This window comes from Rhinopithecus bieti, unplaced genomic scaffold (genome assembly GCF_001698545.2).
Source record: "Rhinopithecus bieti isolate Rb0 unplaced genomic scaffold, ASM169854v2 scaffold_5387, whole genome shotgun sequence".
In the NCBI taxonomy this organism is placed as follows: Eukaryota; Metazoa; Chordata; class Mammalia; order Primates; family Cercopithecidae; genus Rhinopithecus; species Rhinopithecus bieti.
In genome coordinates, this window is record NW_016804806.1 from 502,994 (window position 1) to 513,612 (window position 10,619).

Consider the following 10,619-nt stretch of genomic DNA (forward strand, 5'->3'; position numbering starts at 1 on the left):
TTTTTTTTTTGAGACGGAGTCTCGCTCTGTCGCCCGGGCTGGAGTGCAGTGGCCGGATCTCAGCTCACTGCAAGCTCCGCCTCCAGGGTTTACGCCATTCTCCTGCCTCAGCCTCCCGAGTAGCTGGGACTACAGGGGCCCACCACCTCGCCCGGCTAGTTTTTTGTATTTTTTAGTAGAGACGGGGTTTCACAGTGTTAGCCAGGATGGTCTTGATCTCCTGACCTCGTGATCCGCCCGTCTCGGCCTCCCAAAGTGCTGGGATTACAGGCTTGAGCCACCGCGCCCGGCCTTTTTTTTCTTATTCTTAATTCTTAGTTGTTGAATGAAGTGGACTATTGATGTCAGTTTTATTCAGTTGATTGATGGTACTGTTGAACTGAACTATGTCCTTACTGATCGTGTGCCTAGTGGATCTGTAAATTTCCAGCACAGGGGTGTTGAAGTCTTGAACTATAATAATTTATTCATCCGTCTCTCCTCCCAATTCTCTCAGTTTTTGCCTGACATACTTTAATGCTGTAAGGATCATCATTCCTTCTTGGGTTATTAACTTCTTTATCATTATGTAATGCTTCTGTTTATTCTCGATACATTTTCTTGCTCTGAAGTCTTCTGTGCTTGAAATTAAGGTAACTACCCCTACTTATACAAATTAGCATGGTATAACTTTCTCCATCCCTTTACTTTTAATCTGTATGTGTCATTATATTTAAAATGGGTTTCTTTCAGAAAACATATAATGGAGGCTTGTTTTTTTATCTACTCTCTGACGATCTGCCTTTTAATTGGTATATTTAGATCAGATATTAAGTGATCATTAATATAACTGAATTAATATTTACTGTATTTGTTATTGTCTTCTGTTTGTTGCCCTTATTCTTTGTTTCTATTTCTGTCTGTCTTTCTCTGTATTTTGTGGTTATAATTGGACATTTTATATTATTTCATTTTGCTATCCTTTCTTAACATATTAAATATACTTTTTTAAACTTGTTTTAGTGGTTGCCCTAATGTTTGCAATATATATTTACAACTAATCAAGTCCAGACTCAAATAATACTATGTTACTTCATAGGCAGAGCAAATACCTTATAATAGCAAAATATTTCTAATTCCTCCCTTGTAGCTCTTGTATCACTGCTGTCATTCACTTGCTTATACATAAGCATATATGCATGCACATATACCCACATTGTTGCTATTATTATTGTGAGCAAACTTATCTGTGAGGTAAATTGAGAACAAGAAAAATAATTTTTTATTTTATTTTTGTTTATTCATTTCTGATGCTCTTCTGTTATTTTTATTCATACAAGTTTCTGATATATTATTTTCCTTGTCTCCAAATAACATTTCTTGCAAAGCAGGTCTACTGGCAATGTATTACCTCAATTTTTTTTCTTTTGTCTAAAAAAGTATTTATTTCTCCTTAATTTTTGAAGGATAATTTTCCACAATACAGCAATCTGTAATTCTGTAATTCTAGAATTAGTGGTGCTTTTTTCTCTCTTGATACTTTAAATATTTCGCTCCACTGTCTGCTTGTTTACATGGTTCTTAAGGAGAAATCACATATGATTCTTATCTTTGCTTCTCTACAGGTAAGGTTTTTCTCCCTCCACTCTAGCTTTCTCTAGAATTTGTTTCTTTATCTTAGATTGTTTGAAATTTGAATATGATATGCCTACATGTAGGATTTTTTTTTTTTTTTTTTTTTTTATGTTTGTTTTTCTTGATGTTTTCTGTGATTCCTGGATCTATGATTTTGTGTCACCATTAATTTGGGGGAAATTCTCAGTCATTATTTCTTCATACATTGCTTCTATTTCTTTCTTCTCCTCCCATTACCACTATTATGTGTTTGTTACAGCTTTTGTATTTGCTCTGAAGTTCTTGGATATTTTGTTCTGCTTGGGGATTTCTTTTCCATCTTTTTTCTCTTTGATTTTTGGTTTTGTAGGATTCTATTGATATATCCCCAAGCTCCAAGATTCTTCTTTCCCCCATGTCTAGTTTACAAATAAGCCCATCAAAGACATTCTTTATTTTGATACAGTGATATTTCTTTGTAGCGTTTTAAAATTCTTTATTAGAATTTCAATCTCTCTGCTCAGCTTACATTAATCATGTTATTGCTAGTTGTCTACTTTTTCCACTAATGCCCTTAACATATTAATTGTAGTTTTAAAATATATCATGTTCAGATAATTCCAATATTCCTGCCTGTTAAATTCTGTTTCTAATGCTTCTTCAGTCTATTCAAACTGTGTGTGTGTATTTGTGTGGTTTGCTGTTATTTATTTACTTTGCCTTTTAGTATGCCTTGTAATAGTTTGTTGAAATACTGACGAGATGTACTGTGTAAAAAGAACTTCAGTAAGTAGGCCTTTACTGGTGTATTGGTAAGATGAGGGGGAGAAGAAGTATTCTGTAGTCCTATGATTAAATCCTAGTTGTTTCATGAACATGTATCCTTAGACTGTGAACTTCATAAGTTCTTTGTAGATTTTTCCCCTCTTAAAATAGGATGAATAAAGGGGGCTGGAACTGGATATTTACTTTCTCCTATGTCAGTTAGGCTCTGAGAAAACTCTAGCAGTTAGGTTCTGTTACAGAATAGTTTCTTTTAAGGTTAGGCCCTGGAAAGAGGAACACAGTGTTTTGTCGTAAAGCTTGGGTTTTCCAACCTTAGCACTTGTTCCTGTAGAGGTTTCTGCTCCAATAAATTGTGTTTTTCTCTATTAATTGTCTGTCTCTACAGTTTTGGAGGCAGTGGTTTTCCCTGTGAACTTCCCCTGTGACAAATCTAAGAAGAATTTTTTTTTTTTTTTTTTTTTTTTTTTTTTTCAGTTTGTTTAACTTTCTACTTGTTAGAATGGGGTGGTGAATTCTAAGCTTCTTTCATGTAGTACCAAAACCAGCGATCCCTTTTACCTCTTTGGTTCACAAACCTCTCATTTGCTGTTCTTATGGGTAGTGAGTCAGGGCTTTGTCTACCCACAGTTACCAGGATTATTCCTGCAATGTCTACAGGAACAGTGTCTCTGGGGAGAGGAAGCAGTTTTGTCTCTTTGCTGGCAGTTCCTAGCACATGGCAGGGTAAGTCAACAGCGAGCCACTCTCAGGAACGGCATGGCTGCTGCTGCAGAGAGCAAGTGGCACTGATCCTTTCTGGATTCTCTTGGTTTAGGATGGGAGAGTACCCAGGGCTCCCTCCTGCAGGAGCTGTTGTACAGCTAGTGTGGAGAAGGGAAGGGGCACACCTTCGTCGCTGACATTTACTTGGTGTAAGGTGTGGAGAGGTAACAAATTTGCTACAGCTCTGTAAAGAGAGGGTGGGCCCTGCTGCTTTGTCGGCACTCATCTAAAGTAGGGAGGACGAAACCTGTTTCATGTCTCCCCTACTCCTTTTCCTGGGCCTCTGACCAGACACAGCAGGCTCTTAGGGCTTTTTCTGTCTGTATTCCTTGTCAGTTACACATGTTGAGCTGCTTTAGCCCTGGGGCCAGATTATACAGAAAGTAAAGCAAACAAATAAACAAAAATAACAAAGTCCCCAAACTCCCAAATGACAGTGAACTTATCACCAAGTTGTATTTCAAGTTCTGATGTTCTGAATCAGTCTTCTAGTATATATTTTAGCCCAGAGTTTTTTATTGTTATTGTGGAAGAGATGTTACTTCATTTTTTTTTTTTTTCCTAGAATGAAATCCCAGAATAGCTTTTAAACTGAGTGGAGCAAACAAACTACAATTTGAATGAAAGAAAATGTTTAAAGTAACATGATTAACAGTTCACTGTGATCAGAGTATGCAGATCAAAGGTTTATTTCCTCTTTCTCTAATTGAAAGAGGATCAGAAAAAAACAAAACTATTGGGTACTAGGCTTAGTACCTGGGTGATGAAATAATCTGTGCAACAGACCCCTGTGACACGAGTTTATTTATATAGCAAATCTGCTTATGTATCCCTGAATCTAAAATAAAAGTTAAAAAAATTAAAAATTAAAAAAGTACCTATCTTCTGTTCAAACTTAACGGCTTAATACTTCTTGTTATGTTGGCATGTGTTTCTTAAATGTGATTTTTTTGAGTAAAAGGAAGGAACTTTATAAAATATTTTAGAACATTTGAGCTTTGTGTGCTATTATAATGTTATCTTGTTTTTAAACGACTCTGAATTTTGTGATAACCTGAAATTGAAATTTTTGCTTCATGTCTTTTGGTGTGTTGGCAAAAGATGGCTCTGATTGCATGAAATTTTAATTTCTTCCTTTTAAGAGATTACTTCCAATATTCACCTGAATTTCTGGCAGACTCAGTCAATCAAAATATGAAAACTATGTACGCATAGTTCTTATTATTAGTCAAAAACCTTAGTCTTTTTTTTATTTTTAGAATGAAAAGAGGACTGTTAACCTATTCAAATGTATGTTGCGCTTTAATGCTTCCACTGAAATCCTTCTCATTGTATGTAACAGCAGAATGAGATAGGCAGAAAATAGGCAGCTAAAATGGAAAAAGAGAAAAACATGCTAAAATTATTGGCATTTAACAGAAACTTTGTCACTGGGTCTTGGAGTATTTAGGGTGCATAACAGGAAACCATTCAGACCTTAAATCTTTAAGTTAACTTCTCTCTCTATATGAATTTAATGCCTAAGTGTTTATTAAATATTTATATTTAATAAGAAAATTGTATCTCAATTTAAATCAGATTTGTCTTCTCTGTCTTTGAAATCTCTTAGAGAATTGTGAACTGATACTTTATACTGACTTTTTACTAGCTCCTAGCAAAATTGCTTAGCAAATTGATTATTTCCTTCTGAAATGTTTGATGATATATCCAGCTCTTACTAAAGTGCCCAAACCTTACTATTTAACTACTTGTCAAGGGTTCCCAATGGTGAATACCATATTCCATTTTAACTTTTTGGAATAGGAATTGAGGGTCTTAATCCATTGAAAGTTTTATTTGTAGAAAAAAATGGACTGAATATTGTTTTTATGTACAGTGAATATATTTGTACTTTTCCAGTTTCCCTAAGTAGACGTTTTATGAGTAATTATTAGAAAGACAAAAAAAGTGTATAAGTTATTGTTAGAAAGTCATTCATGCAAGGATGTAGAGAAAAGGGAACTCATACTCGGTTAGGAGGAATGCAAATTAGTACAGCCGTTATGGAAAATAGTATGGAGATTTTTCAAAAAACTAACAGTAGAACTACCATAAGATCTTGCAATCCCACTACTGGGTATTTATCTAAAGGAAAATAAATTAGTATGTCAAAGGGCTACATTTACCCCCATGTTTATTGCAGCACTGCTCAAGTAGCAAAGATATAGATCAACCTAAGTGATCATCAACAGATGAATGAAGAAAGAAAATATGGTAAATGTGCACAATAGAGCAATACTTGGCCATAAAAAATAATAAAATCCTGCCATTCGCAGCTATTTGGATGGAACTGGATTTCATTATATTAAGTGAAAGGAGCCAGGCACAGAAAGAGAATATCTATCTTCACTCATATATGGGATCTGGAATAGTTGATCTTATAGAAACAGAGAGTAGAATGATACCAGAGGCTGAGAAGGGTATGTGTGTGTCAAGTGGTGGAAGGACATGAAAAGAGATTGGTTAATGGGTACAAATATACAGTTAGATACAAGGAATGAGTTCTAATATTCAATAGCAAAGTAGAGTGTCTATAATTAATAACAATGTATAGTTCAAAATAACTAGAAATTAGCACTTGAAACGTTTTCAACACATAGAAATGATAAATACTCAAAGTGGTGGATACCTTAAATACCCTGAATTGATCATTACACACTCTATGCATGTAACAGAATATCACATGTACCCTATAAATATGTACAAATATTTGTACCAATAGTATTTTTAGAAAAAGAATTTCAAGTACAGCAAAACCATAAAATGTATATTACCTAAATCAAGCAGATATTCTATTAAAATTATTACATCAAAAATATTTCAGGAAACTCTATGTTCTTTTCTGTTCTCATCATAAGAAAATGGAGCTCTGGCATAGCTTTTATCAATTTAAGAGGACAGTATTCTTGCAGATCCAAGTAAAATGAGGACCTTCTTTAACTATTAAGTAATAATCAAGTCTATTTTAAGAGTTGATAAATTTTTGAAAATCCAGCATCGAGCTAGATATTGAGGAAACTTTGGTGGAAGTTAAAGAGTTCATAGAATAATTATGTCTAAAATCTGCTAGTTCTGGACTTGTAAGCTAAAATTTTCAGGAGCTAATATGATTGTTCTTGCTCAGTTCTCTTTGACTGCTGTGGCTTTTCATGTGAAGAAATCTACAGGCTTTTTCATACAAAGAAATGTACAGGAAATAAATTGGACTCTCTAGTTTCACTCTTTCACTTGTAGCTTAAGTTTAGGTTTGTTAAATAATCCCGCTAATATTTGTGGGAACTTGGAAATCTGGTGTTAACATACTGCCTTTAAAGCCTACCCAGGACACTGTTCACATGCCATTGGCCTTTTTGAGGTTGTTCTAACCAAAGTGTCACTGTTTGTTTTCCAAGTTAACTATTTTGTTTGCTATTTTAGGAATGATTCTTCAACATTGAATATATTTCCATAAAGTGACAGTATATCCAACTAAGATGCTTGCCATTTCAATTCTACCAAGCGTTAAATGACTATTGGATTTAAGTAGTTACAACATTGCTGAATATTTCCTGGGTACTCCTATGAATATTGATGAGTATCTGGAATCTCTCTGACAAGTTTCCTAGATTGCTCCAATGTCAGAGGAAATTTTTTAAAATCCCTCTTTTTCAAACCATTGCATAGACAATATTGCACTGCAAACTGCCTCCTCCCATCTTATGAGGGTGTTTGATTTGAACTAATTTTTTAAATTAAGATTGTTAAAAATATAATTGAGAAACCTGTGTAGGTCAGCCCAGTGAAGCCTGAAAATATTTTAAATTCATTAAAATCTATTCAAAATTGGCAATACCTAGGAAACAACAGATGACAGGAAGTTACTAGTGCTAATCCCATAACATTTATATACTCACTTGTGGTGAGACTATTGCCTATTAAGTTCCATAACATCTTTAGGTACTTACATGTCAGTTAATCACAGATGCTTCATAGATTTTATTTGGAAGGAATGCGTTAATGTGGCTTTTGATATTTTTACCCCCATAGGACATTTGGTTGGCTTCTGTCTCTTGAATGTTGCCAAGACATATTTCGACGCTTTCGCTTTTAATGCTTCAGTTGTTGAAATCATCACTTGGCATGCAAATATTATTTGTGGGGCCAACATAAAAAGCTGCCACCCTTCCTTTATGGCACTTTAAAAACTGATAGATGAATAATATTTGATGTCACTTAGATATGACACATAATTCTTGAAAATGATTTTGCTTCTCACAATTTTAAGAATTTATCTGCAGCAGGCAAAATGGGAAACTCTAACATTATACTACAAGAAATTTTGTTGTATATTTCTTCTGATTTTAAAATGTTCCTTGCTTTTATAGAAAAGCAATCAACATTTTCCCATCCACTTCTAAAAGCACGAAGACTAAGGACAAAATCTTAGTAAAATTTAAAATAACAAAGTCAAAGAGTGGCAAACTAGATGTTTTAACATTAAATTTAGTTAAAATTCTAGTCATATTGGTTAGGTGACAAAATATGTGGGTGATTTATTTTTTAACAATGATTTGAACAGATACCTTGGCATTTTAGGAACTCCAGTACAGAGAGTCATGGCACCAATAAACACTAATAATTTTTGATGATTAAACCTCTGGTTAGCCAGGAAAAAGAGATGTTTTTTACTCATTAAGGGAACACCCAGTCAGAATTCATAGGATCTAACCTTCCAAGTCTTTATCCTATCTGGTACAGCAAAGTGTTACTTTTCATGACTAATGACTGACTATAGTAAGTACTAAAACATATATCTGGCAGTAAAAGTTGTCTTTCTGATCACACCACATGGGTCTTAAAAGTAAAAAAGACTAATAAATGAGCTGTTAGGAGCATTTTAAGAGTTTGTACATATAGAAGCAGTGGGAGAATATGGTGTTGTGTAGTCGTGTAGTATGTATTTAGCAGAAGCTTTTTAGTTAGGTTCAACTAATGGAAAGGGTGTGAATATTTTTGCCTAAGCAAATCCTGCCAAAGCTAACAAAGCATATCCTACAAAAATCATTTATTTAACATGTACTACCCTCAGCACTGCATGAATCAGAAGGTATGTGGATGAAAATCCTTACAAGCCAATTCTTCAAATGGTATGATTACAATATGGTATAGAAGCAATGTTGAGTCCAAAGTAAGATATTGCACTGGCTTTGTACCAATCATCCTAGCAGGTCATCAAGTCTTCCAGGAGTTCAGAGAAGAGAAAACTTACTTTCAATTTGGCCTGATTAGAAAAAAAAAAAAAATCATGGAAAGTTTGGGACTTGAAAATGACACATACCAGATCGTGCTGAGTTATTTTTCTACCTCTGGCTGGGTTTTTTTGTTGTTGTTGTTTGTTTGTTCGTTTAGTTTTCTAGCTTCTCCTTTTTCAGGTGCTTATTACATGTTGGAGTTCCTTAAGGTCTTTACTCTTTTCTTCTTCTTACTTTCTCCTGAAATAGGCTCGTCAAAGTCTATAGCTTCCATTAGCATCTGTACATTAATGACATCCCAATGTGCATCTGCAGATTAAGCCTCTCCTCAGATTCTGGTGTACAACTGCCTCTACTTAGATGTCTCAACGGCACCTCAATGAAACAACTCCAAGACTGAATATGTGATATTTCCTCTTAAGTCTTATCCTCATTATCAATTTCTGGCTTAAAAATGATGCCACCATCCAATCAGATGCTCAAGTCAAAAACCATAGAATCATCCTTAATCCATCTCTCTTATTTATGCCCCGTATTCAATGTATCATAAGATTTTGTCCATTTTACCACTAAAGAAATTCTAGTCTTTATTCTTACTATCATGACCTTAGCCTACTGCGGTATCGTTTCAGGTGGTTTTCCTGTATAAATGGTGATACCCACTGTCAACAATTCTTTATTTATTTTCCATAATGAAACTAAAATAAGTTTGTGCTTTTCAAAATCCACTCTGAAGTGAAAGAAGCTAATCTGAAAAGGCTACATACTGAATGATTCCAATTATATGACATTCTGGAAAAGGACCTTGAAGACAATATAAAGTTCAGTTGTTGCCAACAGTTAGGGGAAAGGGAGGGGATGAATGAGCAGAGCACAGGGAGTATTTAGGTCAGTAAAACCGTTCTCCGTGATACTATAAAGGTGGATACCTGTCTTACACATTTGACAACACTCAGACATGTACAAGAGTAGACCATAATGTAGTAATGCAAACTATGAACTAGGATGATAACGGTGTGCCAGTTTTGGTTCATCAGTTGCAACAAATGTATCATTCTGGTACCAAATTTTGATAATGGGGAAGGCTGTGTATATGTAGTGGTAAGATGTATATGAGAATCTTACTTTCTTACTTGATATTGCTATGAATCTAAAACTACTTTAAAAAAAATAAAGTAGCTTATGCCTGTAATCCTAGCACTTTGGGAGGCCAAAACAGGTAGATTGCTTGCGCCTGGGAGTTTGAGACAAGTCTAGGGAACATGGCGAAACCCCATCTCTACAAAAAAAATAGTACAAAAAATTAGCCAGACATGGTGGTGTGCACCTGCAGAACCAGCTACTCAGGAGTCTGAGGTGGGAGGATCACCTGAGCCTGGGAGGTTGAGGCTGCAGTGATCTATGATCATGCTGACACACTCCAGCCTGGGTGACAGAGTGAGATCTTGTCTCAAACAAGCAAACATACAAACAAACATAAAACCTCAATATTAAAACTATTCTGATTTTGCATTCCTTCTCAACTACTGAAAATGCTTTATAGCCTTCCCAGGGCTGCTAAAATGAGCTGGAGGTTCCTAGCACAATACCTATCCACCTGTGTAGCTCCATCTTCTCCATTCTCACTCTTTGTTCTCTGCTTTCTAGCCACACTGGTCTCTTTGAGGTATGAATGGTACCTGTGAAGTCCTTCCCCAGGGTTTTTGCCCCATCCCCGTCTCCTTGCCTAATAAATATCTACTCATCCTTCAGATCTGCTCATTGTTATTTCCTGAAGAAAAAGTTTTTGAGGTCCAGATCTTTCTGCCAAATTGGTTGCTTTTGCTGTATCTTTCATATATATAAAAAAAATATTCCCCAGAGTCCTTATCACTTTTGTATTTATTTAGAGTAGATATTCATAATTATTTATTAATATCTGTCTCCACTACTAGACTGTAAGCATCTTGAAGCAATATGCTGACTATTTTTTATCACCCCTGAACCCAGTGAATGGTTGCAACACAGGAGGCATTTAGCAAATATTCATTGAATGAATGAATAGAAGAAAGAATAAGGACTGCCAGATGTGCTGTTGGTTAAAAGTTTGCTCAATGTTTTCTCTAGCTATTAGAGCTTTGGAGTCACTGAAATAACTATTAATCTTTCAGAAAAGAACATTTGAGTATGCATTATAAAAAGTCCTGTCACTATATATATATATATATA

At 35.0% G+C, this 10,619-nt stretch overlaps 1 protein-coding gene across 1 annotated transcript in view; it reads left to right on the plus strand.

Annotated features, from left to right (window-relative positions):
- Window positions 1-10,619, plus strand: part of ACSS3 (acyl-CoA synthetase short chain family member 3) — a 184,372-nt gene that overhangs the window by 171,127 nt on the left and 2,626 nt on the right.